The following is a 26701-nucleotide window of genomic DNA, read 5'->3' as shown; positions in this document are numbered from 1 at the left end:
AACCATCTGATTCCTAGGCTCCAAGCCACATCTACTCTATCAGACACCTGCATATAGAAACCAATAAACTTTAATTGCTTCTTCAGCTAATATTTATGCAAAAAAAGTATGAAAATCATTACTTTGGAGTATCTGAAACAGTAACTTCTTGGCATTTAATCCTACCAGTGGCTCAGCAATAAAGAATCTGCCTACAATGCAGGAGACCTGGGTTTGATCTCTGGATTAGGAAGATCCCCTGGAGGAGGGCATGGCAACCTACTCCTGTCTTGTTGCCTGGAGAATCCCATGATCAGAGAAGCCTGGTGGGCTACAGTCCGTAGGGTTGTAAGGAGTCAGACATGACTGAGTGACTGAACAACAACAACTACATCCTAAGGATGTAGTTATTGTCATCTTTATTATACAGAGCAGGAAATTCAGTTTCAGAAAGGTTGGGTTACTTGCTTAAGGTGATTACCTTTGTTTTGTAATATCATGAAAAGCAATTAAGTCACCTGGTGTCACATATTTTAAGTTATCACCTCTACCCAATTTACTGTAGCCAATCTTCTGTGACCAGATGCTTAACTGTGCACACTGCATAACTGTGTTTTGTCATTTCTCAAAACCTGTCTACCTTCCCTGCCACTTCCCTGCCATAGGTGAAACAAACTGAAAATAATGGATCTGATTAACAAAAGCCATCCTGAAGAGTTTTTTCTACTAGGCTTTGCTGACCGTCCTTGGCTAGAGCTTCCTCTATTCATTATTCTGCTTATAACGTACCCCATGGCCATGAGGGGAAACATAGCCATCATTCTGGTGTCCAAGTTAGACCCCTGTCTGCACAGCCCCATGTATTTCTTCCTCACCAACCTCTCCTTTTTGGACACATGCTACACCACAAGCACTGTCCCTCGGATGCTCTTTAACCTGGGAACATCTAAGACAATCAGCTATATGGGGTGTGCAGTTCAGCTTTATTTCTTCCACATAATAGGGGGCACAGAATGTGTGCTTTTGGCTGTTATGTCTTTTGATCGCTACGTGGCCATCTGCAAGCCTCTACACTACACCCTCATCATGAATCGGCGCATCTGTGTCTTATTAGTGGCCACCGTGTGGCTGAGTGGAATGACCTATGCTGTCTCAGAGGCCACTCTTACATTACAGTAACCACTGTGTGGTCGCAACCCTGGATCACTTGCTGTGTTAGATTCCTGTTTTGATAAAGACTGCCTGTGGTGCAAAAGTTGCTAATGAGCTCACACTCTCTGTGGTATGCTTTTTTTTGTTAGCTGTACCACTATGCTTAATTCTTGTTTCCTATGCTTGTATTGGACATACTGTATTTAAGATTAAATCTTTGGGGGGAAGGAAAAAAGCCTTTGGGACGTGTTCCTCCCATCTCATTGTAGTTTTCTTGTTTTATGGTCCAGCCATTAGTATGTACCTTCAGCCCCCCTCCTCCATCTCAAGGGACCAACCCAAGTTCATGGCTCTCTTCTATGGAGTAGTAACTCCTACACTCAACCCTTTCATCTACACTCTGAGAAATAAAGATGTAAAAGGGGCACTGGGCAACCTCATGAGGAGCATTTTCACTTCCAAGTGAGTGTTGGCAGACATCAAATGAAATTAGTTAACCATTAGGTTAGGTATATAGAGGTTTCTTTAATAACTCATTCTTGTCACCCACTTTCTCAGTTCATGTTAGATGTTCTTTTTGCAAAATATGTCACATTCCTCATATTCTTCTAAAATGGCGTTAGGCAAGGGTGATACTTGGCTAATATGCACCAGTAACAGCACCCTTTTATTTGTGCAAACTATTAAAAATAGTTCTATTCTGGTGGGTAGATAATGAAATCATAACTGTGCTAAGTAGTAAAAGAAAAGAAGGCAATAATATAAATTATAAACTCATGTGTTCAAGCTAATCATCACAGCAAGCATTCACCAGTGAACTTCCTTGATTGAGTCACGTAAGAAACATCCCGACACTCTACAAGATTGGCCCCATCTAAAAGGGAACACGGCACCACTGTGAGGCACTCTACACCTTAAATCAACCATGAGTCTCATTAAGTTTATCAGCTTCAACTTAGGTAGATGCTACTGCTTCTTTAAAAACACATTGCGACTCTTGTTTAACAAACAAGTGAACAGCGTTTTTATTTTGCCTAAAAAAATGCATCATTAAATATTAAAATAAATAAAATATATGCGAAACACATTGGTAAGTTTCTTAACATTCCTTTTAAATATCATAAGCATGAGCTTTCTAAATCAATGAGAGGAAAACGTACTGATATTAATAATGAACCACAAGGTAGAACCATATGGGGGTAGCCTGAAATGCCTTTTGAAACTGTGCAAGAATCATTATAAGAAAGAAACAATTTGTATTTCTAGGGTGGAAAGCAGTTTGATTACTTCAAACAATATAAGTATCTCTTTGATCCTCAAAATCTGTATCATTAAAAGTTAAAAGTGCTAAACTTAGTTCCAGGACTCACACCCAACTTAACACTTTGTCACAAAATTAGTTACATATTTTAAAGCAAATTAAATGCTTTTGTAATTATTCAGTATAGAATTAATATGATGAGAAATACAGCTTTGTAATGAAATTAACAAGCAAGAAAAATAACAGTGATATGAACTCTTCTGGCATATGTTCTGGTATGATCAAAATCTAAGCAAACTATTGGGTAGAAAATTGCATGTTATCCTTAACAAGAATCAGTTGGAACTCATATCTAATTTTTTTTATAAAGAACAGATCTTCTGGTACTTGGTCAAGTTCTTTAAATAGATTTTTGGTGTGTCTGGTTTGGAAAAATTCTAAATAACTTTAAAATTTGAATGATAGCTAAATGCCAAATAAAGTTTTAAAATTTTACACATACACACAGAGAGAGAGAGCAATGAAATTTAAAATTTTGTGATGTTAAATGATATCTCTGATCATTTTTATTAAATATATCCTTTGTCTAACTTAGTCTTAAACACATAGGAATGTGGTAATATTTAGTTTGAAGGGCAAAACCCAGCAAAATTTGTGTCATAAGCTTAGCTATAGAGACTGTTTTAGAGCTGTTTGGATTGCTTCTTAAATTATCTACCACCTTCTAGGCCTGTAAACATGACTAATTTCAGAATTGTGAGTGTTTTCCAGGCTCTGAAATAACAGGACTTCCTAAAGAAAATGCATAAAAATTTTAAGGATAAAGAATACTGAGCATAGTGGTAGTGGGAAAGCCACAGATATATGCTATTACTCTAGACTACTTCACAGTAGTTGTATATGTCCAATATATTCCAGCATGAAGAATATTCTCATTAGCCACTGAGAAGCTCTGTTGAAGGAAACACATTATATATGAAGGTTAGAGTGTATTCTATACTTGATGTAAAAGCATGAGCAATCTCAAGATTGCCTTTTCAAGGAAGCTAATCAAAAAACTTTTCTTCTTTTCTCAGCCAAGCAAGTCTTTCCTGAAGAACAAAAGGAAGAGAGCAAAGTATTGTAACCCCTAGTTATAAAAATGCAGACAAGTATTTGAGAAAGGCTTTAAGCAAGAAATCAAAAAGGATGAGAGGTATAAGAACAAAAATGGAGCTCATGACCATGAGGGTCAGCTCATTAGCATGGGTATCAACACATGACAGTCGAAGCAGTGCTGGAACTTCACAAAGGAAATGGTCCACTTGGCGATGTCCACACAGAGGTACCCAAAAGGTAAAAAAGGAATGAAGTGCTGAGTTTGTGAAGCCACTTACCCAACAAGCCACAGCCAACAGATGGCAAAAACGAGGGTGCATGAGGACAGTGTAATGCAAGGGTCTACACACAGCTGCGTAACGGTCATAGGACATGACTACCAACAGCACACATTCAGTGGTTCCCAGTGCAAGGGAAAAATAAAGTTGAATCATGCAACCAGTATAAGAGATGGTTTTTTCTGGACCCCAGAGGTTGACCAGCAACTGAGGGATGAAGCTGGTAGAGTAGCAGAGATTCAGAAAAGAGAGGTTTGAGAGGAAGAAGTACATGGGAGTGTGTAGGTGGGAGTCCAAGTATGACAAGATAATGATGAACAGGTTGCCTGTCAAAGTCATCAAGTAGAACATCAAGACAACCACAAAGAGAACTACTTCCAGATGAGGCCAGTTAGAAAAACCCAGTAGAACAAAGTAGCCTTCAGAGCTTGCATTTATTTTTTCCATTATCATTCATTTCTTGTTACCTGATGAAAGAATCACATAGATTCAAAATAAAAGGAAAGTAAATTGCCAAAGCAATCTTGAGGGAAAAGAACAGAACTGTAGGTATAACCATTCCAGGCCCCAGACTATACTGTAAAGCTACAATAATCAAAATATCATGGTATTGGCACAAAGACATTTAGGTCAATGGAACAGAATACAGAGCCCAGAAATAAACCCACACCTATGGTCAATTAAGGAGGCAAGATATACAATGGAAAAATATAGTCTCTTCAGCAAGTGATGCTGAGAAAATTAGACAGTTACATGTAAAATAATAAAATTAGAACACTTAATCACACCATACACAAAAATAAACTCAAAATGGGTAAAAGACCTAAACATAACAATGGAAACCATAAAACTCCTAGAAGAGAACACAGGCCAAACACTCTTTGACATAAATTGCAGCAATATTTTCCTGGATCAATTCCCTAAGGTAAAAGAAATAAAAGCAAAAATAAATGAGAACTAACTAAACTTAAAACCTTTTGTATAGCAAAGGAAACCATTGACAAAATGAAAATACAAGCTATGGAATGGGAGAAAATTTTTGAAAATAATGCAACTCACAAAGGTTAATGTCCAAAATATACAAACGGCTCATACAACTCCACATCAAACAAACAATCAAAAAAAAAAAAAAAAAGAATACAGGACTTAAAGGGACATTTTTCCCAAGACATACAAAATGGCTAAAAAGCACATAAAAAGATGCTTGATATCACAAGTTATTAGAGAAATAAAAATTAAAAAGCAATGAGATAGCATATTACATCTGTCAGAATGTTTATTATCAAAAGTCTACAAAAAACAAATGTTGAGGATGTGAGGAAAGGGGAACACACCTAACTGTTGGTGGGACTGTAAGTTAGTGTATAAAGTAATTGGAGAACAGTAGGGAGGTTTCTCAAAAAACTAAAACTAAACCTACCATATGATCCAGCAGTTCCACTCCTGGTTATATATCTAGAAAAATTAAAACAATCATTCAAAAAAAGGCATCTCAGTGTTCATAGAAACACTATTTACAATAGCCAAAACATGGAAGCAATCCCCATGCCCATCAACAGATGATTGGATTAAGACGATATGGTGTACATACATATATATATATAGCATCACTGACTCAATAGATATGAATTTGAGAAAGCTCCAGGAGATAATGGAGGACAGAAGAGCCTGACATGTTGCAGATTCAGATATGACTGAGCAACTGAACAACAATACAGTACAATGAAATATTACTCAGCCCTAAAAAAAGACAAAATACTGCCATTTGCAGCAATGTGGATGGCCCTAAATTATGTTATGCTTAGTGAGGTAAGTCAGTAAAAGACAAGTACTGTATGATATCACTGATGTCAAATTTAAAAATTAATGCAAATTAATGTATTGCAAAAAAGAGAAAGACTCACAAGTATAGGAAACAAACTGTGGCTACCAAAGGGGAAAGGGAGGGAAGAGGAACAAATTAAGGGCTTGGGAGTAAAAAACTACTATTATAAAATAGGTAAGCAACAAGGATATACTCCATAGCATAATGAAGTATAATCTGCAATAATAATAAATCAGTATGCTGTATGCCTGAAACTAACAAAATATTATACTTAAATATACTTAAAATATACTTAAATAAAGAAAATGGAAAGTCTCCAAGAAATAAAGGGACACATGAGAAAGAAATGGAAGCCAATTTTAAGGGCCTATGACTCTTAAAGGGCCAGTTCTAAGACAATTGGGGTATTAAGAAAAACTATAACACTAATGAACCAGAGGAAATAAGAATCCACTCTCATACTGATAAATTTAAAAGAATATATAAATAAAAGCTATTCCTGACATCAGTATCTTAACTAACAAATATAGAAGGAATAATGAAGTTAGGAAGTTAAATGGGTACTAAAAACTAGTGAATGAAAATATAATGAGAAATAGGATATTTACATAGATAATAGATGAGATAAATATTCCAGGCAGAATGTAAAGTATTGCTCAATCTGGTTAAAAGGTTAATGGTAGATATTTGTACCACTTTTGCAGAATTTATTTGTTTGATTTTTTTTAATTTTATTTTATTTTTAAACTTTACATAACTGTATTAGTTTTGCAAAATTCAAAATGAATCCGCCACAGGTATACATGTGTTTTGATATTTTATCAAATTAAAAATTTATAAAGTAAATACAAAGTATTTTCACTTTTATATTTCATTCAGATATTTTCCCTGTTACAGAAAAATAACTTCTTAACAGTTGAATTCTCCCTCACCCCAGGGTGACATCTAGGTAAATAGTAACTTGAAAAATTCCTTACTTAGCTACAAAAGAAAATGCTTGTGGAACAATAATCTTTTTCAATAAATAGTTTTAGTTTTCTTTTCAGCATTTTCATGCCATTTCCATTTATGTGATTATAGAAAGCACAAAAATTACAATCCAAATAATCTTAAATATATAATAGATATGAGGATATGATGAACAATATCACATTTAGTTATAATTTCAAAATACTTATACAGAACAAAAAACACTGAGCTTGAGTGAAATATTATTATAGAAAGAACTTTATCTTCTGATTTGCTCTCTTACTCACAGCTTATTTCTAAATCAAAAACTAAAACACAATACAAATACAAAAAAAAAAGACACACACAGACACATCAACTATGGATGGATATTCACAATACGAAGAAAGCTAAAAATCTTAGTTCACATGAATAGATCTGTGAAACAGGGAGAACAGTGGTAGAATGTATCTTAAAAGACATGTGAATATAACTGACTTGAAAAGAGAAATTTGGGGGGAAAGGAAGATATAAATTCACCAAGAGAGCAAAGAAGCAAGGGTGTGAGGTTGGAGGAAGATAGAGAGAAAAATGACTACTGGTGCTGAAAGTTGTAAGTGTGCACATGTGTATTACAGGGTTGAGAAACCTGAACACAGGGCCTCAAGGAAGTTTTGACATTCTTCTTTCCTCTGGGACAATAACTGAGACAATATATAAATTCCGCTCACAATTTATAATGTCTACATATATTTTTATTCTCCAACGTAGAGAAGAATTCTGAATATTTACTGAAATCATTACATGGCTGTTTATCACTTATTATACTGTTCCTGCTGCTGCTGCTGCTAAGTCGCTTCAGTCGTGTCCGACTCTGTGCGACCCCATAGTCGGCAGCCCACCAGGCTCCCCCATCCCTGGGATTCTCTAGGCAAGAACACTGGAGTGGGTTGCCATTTCCTTCTCCAATACTGTTCCTAGAGAATGTTATATTTCTTTTTTGTTTAAAAAAGTACATTTCATAAATAGTTATAACTCTTAAAGTGAATTTTCACCTTCCATAAAAAAGATGAATACTACCTTTTGTTATCAGTCATTATGACAAGCCATGGTAACTCACCATTTAAACACCCCTCCGTCTCTGTGCATTTTTTGCTTCATTCAACAAGGCCACATCACTCTGTTTCCCTCCCACAGCCAATTCTTTTTCTCACACTTCCTAACAAGCTATAGAAAAAAGAAAGGAAGGAAGGAAGAGGAAAGAAGTGAAAAAAGAAAAGGAGAAAGAGAAACCACAGCAGAGCCATCTGTGGTTACCTCTTTGGGGGTCTCTTGCTGCTGCAGCTGCTGCTGCTAAGTTGCTTCAGTCGTGTCCGACTCTGTGCGACCCCATAGACGGCAGCCCACCAGGCTCCCCCATCCCTGGGATTCTCCAGGCAAGAACACTGGAGTGGGTTGCCATTTCCTTCTCCAATGCATGAAAGTGAAAAGTGAAAAGTGAAAGTGGAGTCACTCAGTCGTGTCCGACTCTAGTGACCCCATGGGCTGCAACCTACCAGGGTCCTCCGTCCATGGGATTTTCCAGGCAGGAATACTGGAGTGGGGTGCCATTGCCTTCGCCTTGGGGGTCTCTTAGTTACTCACATTTTATAAGAGTAAGTCTTGAAAAAGACGTTAGCAGTAGATAAATGGTTAACTTTCAGCAAGAAAGTCACAAACAGGTTGGCTCCAACACTGTAAGACTGATTTGGGCCCTAAAACTTAATCATTAGCTAGCTGTTACACTAATCTAAACTACTTTATACACCTCAGAAATCATATAGGATAATCAGACAGTATATGTTTTAAAAGAACTTTTTAATTAAGCCAATATATAATATAAACAACTATTAAGTTATGGAAGGAGAGTTACTATAAAGATATAAATAGAGCTCTAAAACTTGGAAAGGAGCCTTCCTCCTCAAGGCTAAAGTTCAGACCTTACCAAAGACAGTATGGCTGCTGCTCAGTGGATCCCGAAGTTCACCATGACAGAATCAAAAGATAGCAATGGTCAAATAAATCATAAAGAATATTTCATTTAGAGATCACTACCACTTGTGGGTTTTCTGTATTTTCATAGAATGGGAGATACTGCATCATGAGAAATATAAACCCAAATGCTGTCATTGCTTCTTCTAAAGCTGATATAATTTTCTCTTTCTTCATACAGTTGCATCAATAACTTAGTACATTACTTCAAACAAAATAGCAGCTGTCAGATACATTTATCTGTTGCAAGACCCACCCTCAACATTATTACAGAAGTTTGAAAGGAATAAGATGAGACAAAAATAATAATAATATCATATGTAAATAGAGAAACTGCAGGATGGTTAAATTAATGGTTTAATTTCTTCTTACCAGAGGAGAGAGAAATAAAAACCTCATCAAAGGTATAAGCTATGGAATGAAATATCTCTTTTTTAAAAAATAAGATATGGAAGAAATAGTTAGAGACACGAGTCCCTTTTTCCCATCCCCATATAATTGGTCAGGTTATTTTTTTCTTACATTAGTCCTTTAATACTCTTATTTAGTGCTTAAGTAGTATTAAAACAACTCCTTTCTCTTCTGTCCTTCCTGTTACTGTCAACATTCCCTGTATTTGTCTGCTTAATCTCTGCCTCTTTATCATGTGGACAAGTCTGATCTCTGGTTTTCACCTCTTTGAAATTACCAACATAAATGGCTGCCTACATCATATGTTCTAAACTACTACATCAATATATGAAAGCAGAGTCTGAAAATTACTATGATTATCATTGCTACACAAGAGAGAGTCTTGAGTCTATCAAAAAGATATGGTTTTAGCAGGAAGGAAGAACTCACTAGAGCATTCATTGTGTCAGGGGATGGACTCCTTTTCATAGAGCAAGTGGTGCCCTTATAGAAACAAAAGAATAATGTGACATGCTTTCCTTAACTGGGGCCACTGGGAGGGTAAACCCCCAAGCAGCAATTAATGCCCTTCAAGGAGTTGTCCTAGTTAGAAGTTTCTGAGGAATCCTTCAACATGATACACAGTTGCACTAAAAAAACAATAACTCTAGACCAATCATCACTGATAAACATGCATTAAGCTGTGTTTATAGGTAAGGGAATGCATTGTCCTGAAATTTCTTTTGCAATTCCTCATAATGCTAAGGGCCACATTTCAAGCATAACTTGTCAGAATTATTCTAACTGAGGGAGGAAGGAAGCATAAGACATTTAAAAAATGGAATACATAAAAATGAAACTGTACATCTTTGCCTTGTTAATTGCCTCTGCCTGACATCTCTAAAATCCAAGGCAAGTTCAGCCCTCAAAAGTATTGAAAGTAATCTTTGAAAACTATAACTCAGAAAGTAATGACCAAAACTCTGAAAACTTACAAAACTATTTAATATTTCCAAAATATTTTTATCAATAATTTCCCTTGGTGTCTTGTCAAGAGTTTTGTCATAATATATATAAACAAATGAAATTAGCTGTGATTGCTAGCCTACATCCAATAATTGACTTGTTACTATAAAAAAAAGTATATAAAGAGTTTATGGATTAATAAACATTTTTAATTTGTTATATTGTTTCCAGCTAATATATTTCATCTGTAGAAAAAAATTTGGATTGAGTCATATAATAGTACTACATTTTTTAAAGTATAATTATTTTAATTTTATTTTATTTTTAAACTTTACAATATTGTATTGGTTCTGCCATATATCAAAATGAATCCGCCACAGGCATACACGTGTTCCCCATCCTGAACCCTCTTCCCTCCTCCCTCCTCCCTCCCCATACCATCCCTCTGGGTCGTCCCAGTGCACCAGCCCCAAGCATCCAGTATCGTGCATCGAACCTGCACTGGTGACTTGTTTCATATATGATATTACACATATTTCAATGCCATTCTCCCAAATCATCTCACCCTCTCCCTCTCCCACAGAGTCCATAAGACTGTTCTATACATCAGTGTCTCTTTTGCTGTCTCGTACACAGGGTTATTGTTACCATCTTTCTAAATTCCATATATATGTGTTAGTATACTGTATTGGTGTTTTTCTTTCTGGCTTACTTCACTCTGTATAATAGGCTCCAGTTTCATCCACCTCATTAGAACTGATCCAAATGTATTCTTTTTGATGGCTGAGTAATACTCCATTGTGTATATGTACCACTGCTTTCTTATCCATTCATCTGCTGATGGACATCTAGGTTGCTTCCATGTCCTGGCTATTATAAACAGTGCTGCGATGAACATTGGGGTACATGTGTCTCTTTCCCTTCTGGTTTCCTCAGTGTGTATGCCCAGCAGTGGGATTGCTGGGTCATAAGGCAGTTCTATTTCCAGTTTTTTAAGGAATCTCCACACTGTTCTCCATAGTGGCTGTACTAGTTTGCATTCCCACCAACAGTGTAAGAGGGTTCCCTTTTCTCCACATCCTCTCCAGCATTTATTACTTGTAGATTTCTGGATCTCAGCCATTCTGACTGGCGTGAAATGGTACCTCATAGTGGTTTTGATTTGCATTTCTCTGATAATGAGTGATGTTGAGCATCTTTTCATGTGTTTGTTAGCCATCTGTATGTCTTCTTTGGAGAAATGTCTATTTAGTTCTTTGGCCCATTTTTTGATTGGGTCATTTATTTTTCTGGAATTGAGCTGTAGGAATTGCTTGTATATTTCTGAGATTAGTTGTTTGTCAGTTGCTTCATTTGCTATTATTTTCTCCCATTCTGAAGGCTGTCTTTTCACCTTGCTTATACTTTCCTTTGTTGTGCAGAAGTTTTAAGTTTAATTAGGTCCCATTTGTTTATTTTTGTTTTTATTTCCAATATTCTTGGAGGTGGGTCATAGAGGATCCTGCTGTGATGTATGTCGGAGAGGGTTTTGCCTATGTTCTCCTCTAGGAGTTTTACAGTTTCTGGTCTTACATTTAGATCTTTAATCCATTTTGAGTTTGTTTTTGTGTATGGTGTTAGAAAGTGCTCTAGTTTCATTCTTTTACAAGTGGTTGACCAGTTTTCCCAGCACCACTTGTTAAAGAGATTGTCTTTAATCTATTGTATATTCTTGCCTCCTTTGTTAAAGATAAGGTGTCCATATGTGCATGGATTTATCTCTGCGCTTTCTATTTTGTTCCATTGATCTATATTTCTGTCTTTGTGCCAGTACCATACTGTCTTGATGACTGTGGCTTTGTGGTAGAGCCTGAAGTCAGGCAGGTTGATTCCTCCAGTTCCATTCTTCTTTCTCAAGATAGCTTTGGCTATTCGAGGTTTTTTGTATTTCCATACAAATTATGGAATTATTTGTTCTAGCTCTGTGAAGAATACCATTGGTAGCTTGACAGGGATTGCATTGAATCTATAAATTGCTTTAAGTAGTATACTCATTTTCACTATATTGATTCTTCCAATCCATGAACATGGTATATTTCTCCATCTATTAGTGTCCTCTTTGATTTCTTTCACCGGTGTTTTATAGTTTTCTATATATAGGTCTTTAGTTTCTTTAGGTAGATATATTCCTAAGTATTTTATTCTTTCCATTGCAATGGTGAATGGAATTGTTTCCTTAATTTCTCTTTCTATTTTCTCATTATTAGTGTATAGGAATGCAAGGGATTTCTGTGTGTTGATTTCATATCCTGCAACTTTACTATAATCGTTGATTAGTTCTAGAAATTTTCTGGTGGAGTCTTTAGGGTTTTCTATGTAGAGGATCATGTCATCTGCAAACAGTGAGAGTTTTACTTCTTCTTTTCCAAATTGGATTCCTTTTATTTCTTTTTCTGCTCTGATGGCTGTGGCCAAAACTCCAAAACTATGTTGAATAGTAATGGTGAAACTGGGCACCCTTGTCTTGTTCCTGACTTTAGAAGAAATGCTTTCAATTTTTCACCATTGAGGATAATGTTTGCTGTGGGTTTGTCATATATAGCTTTTATTATGTTGAGATATGTTCCTTCTATTTCTGCTTTCTGCTGAGTTTTTATCATAAATGGATGTTGAATTTTGTCAAAGGCTTTCTCTGCATCTATTGAGATAATCATATGGTTTTTATTTTTCAATTTGTTAATGTGGTGTATTACATTGTTTGATTTGCAGATATTGAAGAATCCTTGCATCCCTGAGATAAAGCCCACTTGTCTAAAAGTATAATTTTAAGAGAATTAGGTATTTTTCTTTCTATTTAAGAGACCATCCCCATGGAAAAGAAATGCAAAAAAGCAAAATGGCTGTCTGGGGAGGCCTTACAAATATCTGTGAAAAGAAGAGAAGTGAAAAGCAAAGGAGAAAAGGAAAGATATAAGCATCTGAATGCAGAGTTCCAAAGAATAGCAAGAAGAGATAAGAAAGCCTTCCTCAGCGCTCAATGCGAAGAAATAGAGGAAAACAACAGAATGGGAAAGACTAGAGAGCTCTTCAAGAAAATTAGAGATACCAAGGGAACATCTCATGCAAAGATGGGCTCTATAAAGGACAGAAATGGTATGGACCTAACAGAAGCAGAAAATATTAAGAAGAGGTGACAAGAATACACAGAAGAACTTTACAAAAAAGATCTTCACGACCCAGATAATCACGATGGTGTGATCACTGACCTAGAGCCAGACATCCTGGAATGTGAAGTTAAGTGGGCCTTAGAAAGCCTTACTACGAACAAAGCTAGTGGAGGTGATGGAATTCCAGTTGAGCTATTTCAAATCCTGAAAGATGATACTGTGAAAGTGCTGCACTCAATATGCCAGCAAATTTGGAAAACTCAGCAGTGGCCACAGGACTGGAAAAGGTCAATTTTCATTCCAATCTCAAAGAAAGGCAATGCCAAAGAATGCTCAAACTACCGCACAATGCACTCATCTCACATGCTAGTAAGGTAATGCTCAAAATTCTCCAAGCCAGGCTTCAGCAATACGTGACCCATGAACTTCCTGATGTTCAAGCTGGTTTTAGAAAAGGCAGAGGAACCAGAAATCAAATTGCCAACATCCACTGGATCATGGGAAAAGCAAGAGAGTTCCAGAAAAACATCTATTTCTGCTTTATTGACTATGCCAAAGCCTTTGACTTATTTCACAATAAACTGGAAAATTCTGAAAGAGATGGGAATACCAGACCACCTGATCTGCCTTTTAAGAAATCTCTATGCAGGTCAGAAAGCAACAGTTAGAACTGGACATGGAACAACAGACTGGTTCCAAATAGGAAAAGGAGTACGTCAAGGCTGTATATTGTCACCGTGCTTATTTAACTTCTATGCAGAGTACATCATGAGAAACGCTGGACTAGAAGAAGCACAAGCTGGAATCAAGATTGCCGGGAGAAATATCAATAACCTCAGATATGCAGATGACATCACCCTTAAGGCAAAAAGTGAAGAGGAACTAAAAAGCCTCTTGATGAAAGTGAAAGTGGAGAGTGAAAATGTTGGCTTAAAGCTCAACATTCAGAAAACGAAGATCATGGCATCCGGTCCCATCACTTCATGGGAAATAGATGGGGAAACAGTGGAAACAGTGTCAGACTATATTTTTTGGGGTCCAAAATCACTGCAGATGGTGATTGCAGCCATGAAATTAAAAGACGCTTACTCCTTGGAAGGAAAGTTATGACCAACCTAGATAGCATATTCAAAAGCAGAGACATTACTTTGCCAACAAAGGTCTGTCTAGTCAAGGCTATGGTTTTTCCTGTGGTCATGTATGAATGTGAGAGTTGGACTGTGAAGAAGGCTGAGCACCGGAGAATTGATGCTTTTGAACTGTGGTGTTGGAGAAGACTCTTGAGAGTCCCTTGGACTGCAAGGAGATCCAACCAGTCCATTCTGAAGGAGATCAGCCCTGGGATTTCTTTGGAAGGAATGATGCTAAAGCTGAAACTCCAGTAGTTTGGCCACCTCATGCAAAGAGTTGACTCATTGGAAAAGACTCTGATGCTGGGAGGGATTGGGAGCATGAGGAGAAGGGGACGACAGAGGATGAGATGACTGGATGGCATCACTGACTCGATGGACGTGAGTCTGAGTGAACTCCGCGAGTTGGTGATGGACAGGGAGGCCTGGCGTGTTGCGATTCATGGGGCCGCAAAGAGTCAGACTTGACTGAGCGACTGAACTGAACTCACCAGAAAATAGTCTTTATGTTTCAGTGATCTTGACTGTTTTAAGACTCAATAAGAAAAAGATTTTAAAAGTTTTCAGCAGTACTTAGTACATAATTATTCAATACATCTTAGCTATTATTATCATCAGAGTGGTTTAATTTGAACTGATATTTTAACACATGATTCTACCTTATTTTCTTGTTCTTCTTTATTTTGGATATTTAAAATATTACACATAGAAAATCTATCTTCCCACAACTCAGAATTATCAATTATGATTTTTATATATTTAGATCAAGCATATTTTAGCACACAAAATATCATTAATAAAATCCATATCCCTTTTAATTACCACTCTTTGACCCAAAACCCTACCCAGAGACAACCATTATTATGATTTTGGCATGTATCATTCCAGTTCACCTCAATATATATTAAATAACAATAAATATTTACATATTAATATCATTAAATAGTAATATATTCATGCCTTAAATTTTATTTTGAGGAGGAAGAATTTAAAGAGCAATCCAACACTAGCAGTAAAATTGAGTTATTTAAACCTGGGAAATATCTGACAACCAGGACTATAGCATTGTCGTACCAAGTTCCAATATTCCTCATGCTGTGGTTGCTAGACTTGTAGAATATTTAGCTTCTGCCAATCTATTGGGTGCTAGCAATTGTGAAATTCTTATGTGCAATATTATAAATTTATTGGGAATATACAGATGGTATAAAATAATTTAATTAAAGCAGAGTATTTCTAAAACAGCAGCTCTCAGCTTCTTTCCTTTCCCCCAACACACTTGAGAGATGAAACACACTGAAAGTATGTGACTTTCAAAGCACTTGATAGAAGAAATATGGATTCTGCCTTTTGGTAATTTTCAGAGTCCATGCTGCTGCTGCTGCTGCTAAGTCACTTCAGTCGTGTCCGACTCTGTGCGACCCCATAGACGGCAGCCCACCAGGCTTCCCCGTCCCTGGGATTCTCCAGGCAAGAACACTGGAGTGGGTTGCCATTTCCTTCTCCAATGCATGAAAGTGAAAAGTGAAAGTGGAGTCGCTCAGTCGTGTCCGACTCTAGTGACCCCATGGACTGCAGCCTACCCAGCTCCTCCGTCCATGGGATTTTCCAGGCAAAAGTACTAGAGTGGGGTGCCATTGCCTTTTCCATCAGAATCCATACTCACTCCCAATTATATAAAATCCATGCAAAACATTTTAAGTATCAGATTGTCATGGACCATAAGGCACAAGTGATATATGAGGGATGAAAATGGACAAACGACATTAATTCATTTCTCTACGCTTCTGGCAAATTGAGTTACATGAGAAGAAAGTGAATTAGAATATTTTATAAACTATTAAAGTATCCTGGAGAGAACTTCACTTGGAGTTGAGTTACGGGCACTGATAATTATTACTGGGTATGATTTACTTCTATTCCCATGTTTTTAATCTTCATAAGCTGTCAGAAAAATTACACACTCCAAGTGTGAGAACATTACACCAGTAATGTATAATATGATGACACCACTGAGGTTGGGATTGAACAGGGTTACTACAATGCCAAAAGAAGCTGTTCATCCTCATTTAATCAGTATCAGTTTAGTCACTCAGTCATGTCCGACTCTTTTCAACACCACGGACTGCAGCACGCCAGGCTTCCCTTTCCATCACCAACTCCCGGAACTTATTCAAACTCATGTCCATTGAGTCGGTGATGCCATCCAACCGTCTCATCCTCTGTCATTCCCTTCTCCTTCCACCTTCAATCTTCCCAGCATCAGGGTCTTTTCCAATGAGTCAGTTTGTCACATCAGGTGGTCAAAGTATTGGAGTTTCAACTTCAGCATCAGTCCCTCCAATGAATATTCAGGACTGATTTCCTTTAGGATTGACTAGTTGGATCTCCTTGCAGTCCAAGGGACTTTCAAGAGTCTTCTCCAAAACCACAGTTCAAAAGTACCAGTTCTTCTGCGCTCAGCTTTCTTTATGGTCCAACTCTCATATCCACACATGACTACTGGAGAAATCATAGCTTTGACTAGACGGACCTTTGCTGGCAAAGTAACATCATTTTGTTTTTGTTTTTGTTTAATGATTTATTTTTTTATTGAAGTATAATTGCTTTACAGAATTTTGCTGTTTTCTGTCAAATCTCAACATGAATCAGCCATAGGTATACATATATCCCCTCCCTTTGGAAATTCCCTCCCATTACCCTCCCCATCCCACCCCACTAGGTTAATACAGACCCCCTGTTTGAGTCTCCTGAGCCATACAGCAAATTCCCATTGGCTATCTATTTTACATATGGTAATGTAAGTTTACATGTTATTCTTTCTACACATCTCACCCTCTCCCCCCATAAGTCTATTCCCTATGTCTGTTTCTCCGATGTTGCCCTGTAAATAAATTCTTCATGGAGTGAGTCAGAAAAAGAAAGATAAATACTGTATTCTAACACAGTAATACATCTTAGTTTTTTAATATGCTGTCTAGGTTGGTCATAGCTTTTCTTCCAAGGAGCAAGCATTTTTTAATTTTCATGACTGCAGTCACCATCTGCAGTGATTTTGGAGTCCAAGAAAATAAAGTCTGCCATTGTTTCCCTTGTTTGCCCGTCTATTTGCCATGAAGTGATGGGACAAGATGCCATGATCTTAGTTTTTTGAATGTTGAGTTTTAAGTCAGCTTTTTCACTCTCCTTTTTCGTTTTCATCAAGAAGCTCTTTAGTTCCTCTTCACTTTCTGCCATAAGGGTGGTGTCATCTGCATATCTGAGATTATTGATATTTCTCCCAGCAATCTTGATTCCACCTTATGCTCCATCCAGTCCAGCATTTCTCATGATGTACTCTGCATATAAGTTAAATAAGCAGGATGACAATATACAGCCTTGATGTGCTCCTTTCCCCATTTGGAACCAGTCCATTGTTCCATGTCCATTTCTAACTGTTGTTAACAGTTGCTAACTGTTGCTAACTTGACCTGCATACAGATTTCTCAGGAGGCAGGTAAGGTGGTCTGGTATTCCCATCTCTTTCAGCTTGTTGTGATCCACACAGTCAAAGGCTTTAGCATAGTCAATGAAGCAGAAGTAGATGTTTTTCTGGAACTCTCTTGGTTTTTTGATGATCCAACAGATGTTGGCAATTTGATCTCTTGTTCCTCTGCCTTTTCTAAATCCAGCTTGAACATCTGTACGTTCTCGATTCACTTACTTTTAAAGCCTAGGTTGGAGAATTTTGAGCATTACTTTGCTAGCATGTGAGATGAGTGAAACTGTGTGATAGCTTGAACACTCTTTGGCATTGCCTTTCTTTGGGATTGGAATGAAAACTGACTGTTTCCAGTCCTGCGGCCACTGCTGAGTTTTCCAAATTTTCTGGCATATTGAGTGCAGCACTTTCACAGCATGATCTTTTAGGATTTGAAATAACTCAGCTGGAATTCCATCACCTCCACTCCACTAGAGCTCAGTGACAATCTAGAGGGGAGGGATGGTGAGGGAGATGGAAGGAAGGTTCAAGAAGGAGGGGCATGTATATCTATGGCTGATTCATGTTGATGTATGACAGAAATGATCACAATATTGTAAAGTAATTATATTCCAATTAAAAATAATTTTTTTAAAAAATTCAAAATGTGTGAGATGCAGCTAAATCAGTGCTGAGAGGAAAATTTATAGCTTTAAACGTTTTATGTTAAAAATAAAGGGAAATGATCTAATATCATGATCTACACTGTCACCTTCAAAAGTTGAAAAATGAAGATGAAATTAAACTTAAAGTAAGCAAAAGAATGGAAATAATAAATGTTTACATCAGTGTCCTATTGAACACTTAAGAGGAATACCAATGCTAAACAAACTCTTCAGAAAATAGAGAAGAAGGGAGTATTTCCCAAGTCATGTAATGGAACCAGCACTAAGTTGGTACAGAAACTATACAAAAAAAGTCATAAGAAAAGAAAAATATTACTTATTATCACTCATGATTACAGACCCAAAAATTCTTACCTAGTAATTAACCTAGTAATTGGACAAAAAAAATTAGCAACTGAAATCCAGATTGATTTTAAAAGGACAACACATTATGATCAAGAGTCTACTGCCAAGAGGCAAAGTTAGTATAACTCATGAAAATTAACTAGTGAAATTCACCATGTTAAATGAATAAAGAAGAAAATGAAGAAATGCAGAAAAAATGCTGGACAAAATTTCACACCCTTTCATGACAAACAATAACAGCAAACCAAGAAGAGAATGAAACTTTCTAGTCCTAATAGATGATACAAAAAAAAAAAAAGCTAAACATATCTATTGATAAAAGACTGACTACTTCCCCTCAAAATTGAGAATAAGGCAAGGATTCTGGCTCTCAGTTCTTACAGTCAAAATTAATCTAGAAATCACAGCCAGTGCAACAAAGTAAGATAGCTATATAAAAGGAACAGCAGTTGGACAGGTAGAAATAACAGTCTTTATTTGTGAATGACATGAACATGTACCTATAAAATTCTCAAAAATTTATTGAAGCATTCTTGCCTGGGAAATCCTACGGATAGAGGAGCCTGGTGGGCTATAGTCCATGGGGTCACAAAGAGTCAGACATGACTTAGTGATTAAACAACATTCAAATGAACAAACATTTACTGAAGGCCTACTGTGTGTCTGGCAAAAATAAGTAAAGCACAGTTCCATCCTCATGCAGCAGTGAGACCATGACTTGGGAGGGTCTTTCCTCCTGTTCAGTACCCCTCAAGCTGCACCTTCCTTCTCATCTAGGAACTCCCTCCCTCCTGTGCAATCTTGGTGAGTGTGTGTCAAACAGAGAGCCCTTGTCCCTAGTCTAGAGCTGGACACAGGACTGAGGCTTAATCAGGCTGACTTTCTCCAGTGCTTTGACTCTTGAGCAGAAGGACAAAGAAGGAAGACGACAGGCCCTGAGTTGTTCCGGTGAACTTGAGGCTGTTCATTCACTTTTGCTCTGGACTCCCTGGCACTACTCTAGTAACTGGACTCTGAGAGCCTGGGATATCCTGGCATCCATCATTCTTCCAACAATCTTTGAAGAAAATTTGCCAGAGTCAGCCTCCAGTGCTTATAGGAATAAACACTAACTGGTAGCATGTTCTGCAAGCTATAGGTTAAAATGAAATTCTCTACATTTTCAGACTTGGTGAAAGCTTTACTCCCTGCACTAAAAACAGGACTTTTCAGAAATGAAATCACTGAAACATTGAAACTAAGTCAAAAAGATAATGTAGAAAGAAAAGTAAACTGAAGGTACTGACTCTCAGACTCAGACAGAGCATTCAAATGAGGGATGTAACTTCCCAACGCTATCAATACTGAGGCTCGATTTTGTTTAAATTGCCACAACAGAAACTCAATGTTTCTAATTAATTTATTTATTTTAATTGGAGGATAATTACTTTACAATATTGTGATGGGTTTTGCTATACATCAACATGAATCAGCCATGGGTACACATATATCCCCCCATCCTGAACCCCACTTCCTGTCTCTCTCCCCACCCCATCCCTCTGGGTTGTCCGAGAGCACCAACTTTGGGTACCTCATGCATCAAACTTGCACTGGTCATCTATTTTACATATGATAATATACATGTTTCAATGCTATTCTCTCAAATCATCCCACCCTCGCCTTCTCCCACAGAGTCCAAAAGTCTGTTCTTTACATCTGTGTCTATTTTACTGCTCTGCATCTATTTGACCATCTTTCTTTTTTTTTTTTTTAATTTTATTTTATTTTTAATCCTCAAACACTGTATTAGTTTTGCCAAACATCAAAACAAATCCGCCACCGGTATACATGTGCTCCCCATCCTGAACCCTCCTCCCTCCTCCCTCCCCACACCATCCCTCTAGATCGTCCCAGTGCACCAGCCCCAAGCATCCAGTATCGTGCATCGAACCTGGACTGGCAACTCGTTTCATACATGATATTAAACATGTTTCAATGCCATTCTCCCAAATCTTCCCACCCTCTCCCTCTCCCACAGAGTCCATAAGACTGTTCTATACATCAGTGTCTCTTTTGCTGTCTTGTACACAGGGTTATTGTTACCATCTTTCTAAATTCCATATATATGTGTTAGTATACTGTATTGGTGTTTTTCTTTCTGGCTTACTTCACTCTGTATAATAGGCTCCAGTTTCATCCACCTCATTAGAACTGTTTCAAATGTGTTCTTTTTAATGGCTGAGTAATACTCCATTGTGTATATGTACCACTGCTTTCTTATCCAGTCATCTGCTGATGGACATCTAGGTTGCTTCCATGTGCTGGCTATTATAAACAGTGCTGCGATGAACATTGGGGTACACGTGTCTCTTTCAATTCTGGTTTCCTCAGTGTGTATGCCCAGCAGTGGGATTGCTGGATCATAAGGCAGTTCTATTCCCAGTTTTTTAAGGAATCTCCACACTGTTCTCCATAGTGGCTGTACTAGTTTGCATTCCCACCAACAGTGGAAGAGGGGTCCCTTTTCTCCACACCCTCTCCAACACGTATTGCTTGTAGACTTTTGGATTGCAGTCATTCTGACTGGTGTGAAATGGTACCTCATAGTGGTTTTGATTTGCATTTCTCTGATAATGAGTGATGTTGAGCATCTTTTCATGTGTTTGTTAGCCATCTGTATGTCTTCTTTGGAGAAATGTCTATTTAGTCCTTTGGCCCATTTTTTGATTGGGTCATTTATTTTTCTGGAATTGAGGTGTAGGAGTTGCTTGTATATTTTTGAGATTAGTTGTTTGTCAGTTGCTTCATTTGCTATTATTTTCTCCCATTCTGAAGGCTGCCTTTTCACCTTGCTAATAGTTTCCTTTGATGTGCAGAAGCTTTTAAGTTTAATTAGATCCCATTTGTTTATTTTTGCTTTTATTTCCAGTATTCTGGGAGGTGGGTCATAGAGGATCCTGCTGTGATGTATGTCGGAGAGGGTTTTGCCTATGTTCTCCTCTAGGAGTTTTATAGTTTCTGGTCTTACATTTAGATCTTTAATCCATTTTGAGTTTGTTTTTGTGTATGGTGTTAGAAAGTGCTCTAGTTTCATTCTTTTACAAGTGGTTGACCAGTTTTCCCAGCACCACTTGTTAAAGAGATTGTCTTTAATCTATTGTATATTCTTGCCTCCTTTGTTAAAGATAAGGTGTCCATAGGTGCGTGGATTTATCTCTGGGCTTTCTATTTTGTTCCATTGATCTATATTTCTGTCTTTGTGCCAGTACCATACTGTCTTGATGACTGTGGCTTTGTAGTAGAGCCTGAAGTCAGGTAGGTTGATTCCTCCAGTTCCATTCTTCTTTCTCAAGATCACTTTGGCTATTCGTGGTTTTTTGTATTTCCATACAAATTGTGAAATTATTTGTTCTAGCTCTGTGAAGAATACCGTTGGTAGCTTGACAGGGATTGCATTGAATCTATAAATTGCTTTGGGTAGTATACTCATTTTCACTATATTGATTCTTCCAATCCATGAACATGGTATATTTCTCCATCTATTAGTGTCCTCTTTGATTTCTTTCACCAGTGTTTTATAGTTTTCTATAAATCAACACACGGAAATCCCTTGCATTTCTATACACTAATAATGATAAAACAGAAAGAGAAATTAAGAAAACAATTCCATTCACCTTTGCAATGGAAAGAATAAAATACTTAGGAATATATCTACCTATTTTACCATCTTTCTAAATTCCATGTTAGTTGCTCAATCATGTCTGATTCTTTGCGACCCCATGGACTGTAGCCTGCCAGGTTCCTCTGTCCATGGAGTTTTCCAGGCAAGGATACTGGAGTGGGTATGTATGCATTAATATACACTATCTGTGTTTCCCTTTCTGACTTATTTCATTCTGTATAATAGGCTCCAGTTCCATCCACCTCATTAGAACTGACTCAAATGTGTTCCTTTTTATAGCTGAGTAATATTCCATGTGTATATGTATCACAAATTCCTTATCTGTTCATCTGCCGATGAACATTTAGGTTGCTTCCATGTCCTAGCTATTGTAAATAGTGCTGCAGTGAACATTGGGATACACGTGTCTCTTTCAATTCTGGTTTCCTCGGGGTGTATGCCCAGAAGTGGGATTGCTGTGTTGTATGGAAGTTCTATTTCCAGTTTGTTAAAGAATCTCCACACTGTTCTCCATAGTGGTTGTACAAGTTTGCATTCCCACTAACAGAGTAAGAGGGTTCTCTTTTCTTCACATCCTCTTCAGCATTTATTGTTTGTAGACATTTTGATGACAGTCATTCTGACTGGCATGAGATGATACCTCGTTGTGGTTTCAATTTGCATTTCTCTAATAATGATTGATGTTGAGCATCTTTTCATCTATTTTTAGCCATCTGTATGTCTTCTTTGGATAAATGTCTGTTTAATTCTTCTGCCCACTTTTTGATTGGGTTGTTCACTTTTCTGGTATTGAGCAGCACAAGCTGCTTGTATATTTAGGAGATTAATTCTTTGTCAGTTGTTTCATTTGCTATTATTTTCTCCCATTCTGAAGCCAATCTTTTCACTTAGCTTATACTTTCCTTCATTGTGCAAAAGCTTTTAGCTTTAATTAGGTCCCATTTGTTTATATTTGTTTTTATTTCCATTACTCTGGGAGGAGGGTCATAGAGGATCTTGATGTGATTTATGACAGAGAGTATCTGCCTATGTTTTCCTCTAAGAGTTTTATAGTTTCTGGTCTTACATTTAGATATTTAATCCATTTTGAGTTTATTTTGTATATAGTGTTAGAAAGTGTTCCAGTTTCATTCTTTTACATGTGGTTGACAGTTTTCTCAGCACCACTTGTTAAAAAGACTGTCTTTTCTCCATTGTATACTTTTGCCTTCTTTGTCAAAGATAAGGTGTCCATCAGTTCAGTTCAGTCGCTCAATCATGTTCACCTCTTTGCAACCCCATAGACTGCAGCACTCCAGGTTTCCCTGTCCATCACCAACTCCCAGAGCTTTCTCAACTTATGTCCATTGCATCGGTGATGCCATCCAACCATCTCATCCTCTGTCATCCTCTTTTCCTGCCTTCAATCTTTCCCAGCATCAGTTCTTGGTATCACGTGTCCAAAGTATTGGAGTTTCAGCTTCAACATCAGTCCTTCCAATGAACACCCAGGACTGATATCCTTTAGGATGGACTGATTGGATCTCCTAGCAGTCCAAGGGACTCTCAAGAGTCCTCTCCAACACCACAGTTCAAAAGCATCAATTTATCTCTGGACTTTCTGTTTTGTTCCATTGATCTATATTTCTGTCTTTGTGCCAGTACCATACTGTCTTGATGACTATAGCTTTGTAGTACAGTCTGAAGTCAATTTATTGCATTCCTTGATTACTGAAACATGTCACTGAGCAAGATTTTAGGTTATTTTTAGTTGGCAATCTGACAGTCTTCCACTGGGGATAATTTAAAGACAGCCATAACAAGAGACAAAAAAAAAAATAACTTCCTAGATAGACTTAAGTGAACTTTTGGCAGCCTTTAGACCAAAGTGCTGGTCTTAAATGAATGGTAAATAGATTGTCCACAATCCCTTTTGAAATATAAACACTTTGCATTTATTTTCTAAAAATTATTAAAAGTCTTCCAGAAATAAAATGTGCAGTTAGCACAGTCACAGGGTAAAATGTCAATGTATGAAAACTCAATTGTATTTCTATGCCATTTACAATTGCATTCAAAACATTAAATAGTTATGGATAAATTTTACCAAACATACACAAGATCAATATAATAAAAACTTGAAATGCTTCTGAGAGAAATTTAAAAGATGTAAATAAATGGAGATATACACTGTGTTCCTGAATCAGAAGACTCAACATTGCCAAGATGTCAGTTCCTCCCAAATTGGTCCATAAATTCAATGCAATAACAATGAAAATGCTGGCATGCTTTTTTGTAGAAACATGTATTTCATTAAAGATTAAAACTTGCTCTTTGGAAGACAGTATTAGAAAATAAAAAGCACACCACAGACTGGAAGAACATCTTACAAAACATTTATCTAACATAGGACTTGAGTTAAGAATGAATAAGTAATATTTAGAACTCAGTAATAAAAAGATAAATGGCCCAATAAAAACGGGTAGAATATTTTAACATAAACATGACAAAATAAGATATAGGAGGTACATGAAAAGATGGTCAACATCATAGCCTTTAAGTAAATGCAAATTAGAACCACAATGAGATATAACTATAAACTGACTGTAAAGGCTAAAAGTATAAAGACTCACAATACCAGGTGTTATAGAAAATGTGGGGTAATTGTAACTCTCATACACTGTTTTCTGGAATGAAAATGGTATAGCTACTTTGAAAACATTTTGAAAATTTCTTTTCTTTTTTTTTTACTGTTATAATTTTATTTTATTTTTTAAACTTTACATAATTGTATTAGTTTTGCCAAATATCAAAATGAATCCGCCACAGGTATACATGTGTTCCCCATCCTGAACCCTCCTCCCTCCTCCCTCCCCATACCATCCCTCTGGGTCGTCCCAGTGCACCAGCCCCAAGCATCCAGTATCGTGCATCGAACCTGGACTGGCAACTCGTTTCATACATGGTATTTTACATGTTTCAATGCCATTCTCCCAAATCTTCCCACCCTCTCCCTCTCCCACAGAGTCCATAAGACTGTTCTATACATCAGTGTCTCTTTTGCTGTCTCGTACACAGGGTTATTGTTACCATCTTTCTAAATTCCATATAAATGCATTAGTATACTGTATTGGTGTTTTTCTTCCTGGCTTACTTCACTCTGTATAATAGGCTCCAGTTTCATCCACCTCATTAGAACTAATAAAGGCAAACATATACTTACTTTATGATTCATCAATCCCACTGTTAGGTGTTTATCTAAATTTAGGGAAAACACTTACCCACACAAACACTTGTATACCAATCTTTATAAGAGCTTTATTCATAATAATCAAAAAAGTAAATACTTTCAAAAACTCATTATCAGATAAATGGATATATTGTGCCATATTCATACAATGGAATTCTAATCAGCAAGTAAAAGGGGGGAGCCATTGATGCATGTCTAAATTTCAAAACCATCATGCTAAGTGAAAGAAGCCAAACTCAAAGATTATACACTGTATGATTACATTTATATGAAATTCTTTTAAAAAATGACAGAGGCAAAACTATTATGACAAAATCAATGGTTGCTTCAGGCACGGGTAAAAGAACTGACAGCAAAAGAACAGCACTCCTTGGAGAGCGATGGAAACGTACTATCTCTTGATTGTGGTGATATTTATACAATTATACCTTTGCCAAAACTCATTGAACTGTACATTTTAAATGGATGAATTTTATTATATGTAAATTATACTTCAATAAGCCTTAAAAAGGAGAACCATTTATATGTTGAAAGACTGGAATGTAACATGTGGAATGCCACATGTGGAATGCCAAATGGTAAGTTTTCCATGGAGGAAGGAAGAGTAAACGTTTTCACACTTTGCAAAGTTTGTGTGATATGTGAAATGATCCATCATGTGGCCCCAATTATTTAGGAAAAATTCTATTACCCAATAAGCCTTGGTTGAGAGGTGGATTCAAAGACATGAGTCTGTACCCTATAGTCATGATCATGTCTAGTGAAAGATAAAGAGAATGAAGAGAGGGGAAGACAAATACCCTGGAGAGAGTCAATGAATAAAGGAATTGATGAATGAATGAATCATTTGAACAGGTAATTCTTTATATCTTTCAATGCAACAAGTGTATATATAGGTCCATAAGACAAAATGCTCAAAAAATTTAGTATATTGAATAAAGTGTATTTCAGCCAAAGAATTTTTACCACTTATGTAAATGCAATGACTGTCAATGACCAAAAACTCTATTAGCCTAATTTTTGCTATATTGACTCTCTCTTTCTGTAGATACTAAAGTTTGCTCCATAAATTAGTATATTAATTTTAAAACCAGGCCCTTAATTTCTGGGAACACT

The 26701-nt window shown here is 36.9% G+C and overlaps 2 pseudogenes; one reads left to right on the top strand and one right to left on the bottom strand.

Annotated features, from left to right (window-relative positions):
- The first annotated feature begins 663 nt into the window (after positions 1-663).
- On the top strand, positions 664-1597 carry LOC129647473 (olfactory receptor 2B11-like; annotated as a pseudogene).
- A 1928-nt stretch (positions 1598-3525) lies between these two features.
- LOC129647171 (olfactory receptor 2J3-like) lies at positions 3526-4225 on the bottom strand (annotated as a pseudogene).
- Positions 4226-26701: the final 22476 nt, after the last annotated feature.

This window comes from Bubalus kerabau, chromosome 3 (assembly GCF_029407905.1).
Source record: "Bubalus kerabau isolate K-KA32 ecotype Philippines breed swamp buffalo chromosome 3, PCC_UOA_SB_1v2, whole genome shotgun sequence".
Taxonomy (NCBI): domain Eukaryota; kingdom Metazoa; phylum Chordata; class Mammalia; order Artiodactyla; family Bovidae; genus Bubalus; species Bubalus kerabau.
This window is presented reverse-complemented; position numbering and strand designations above follow the sequence as displayed.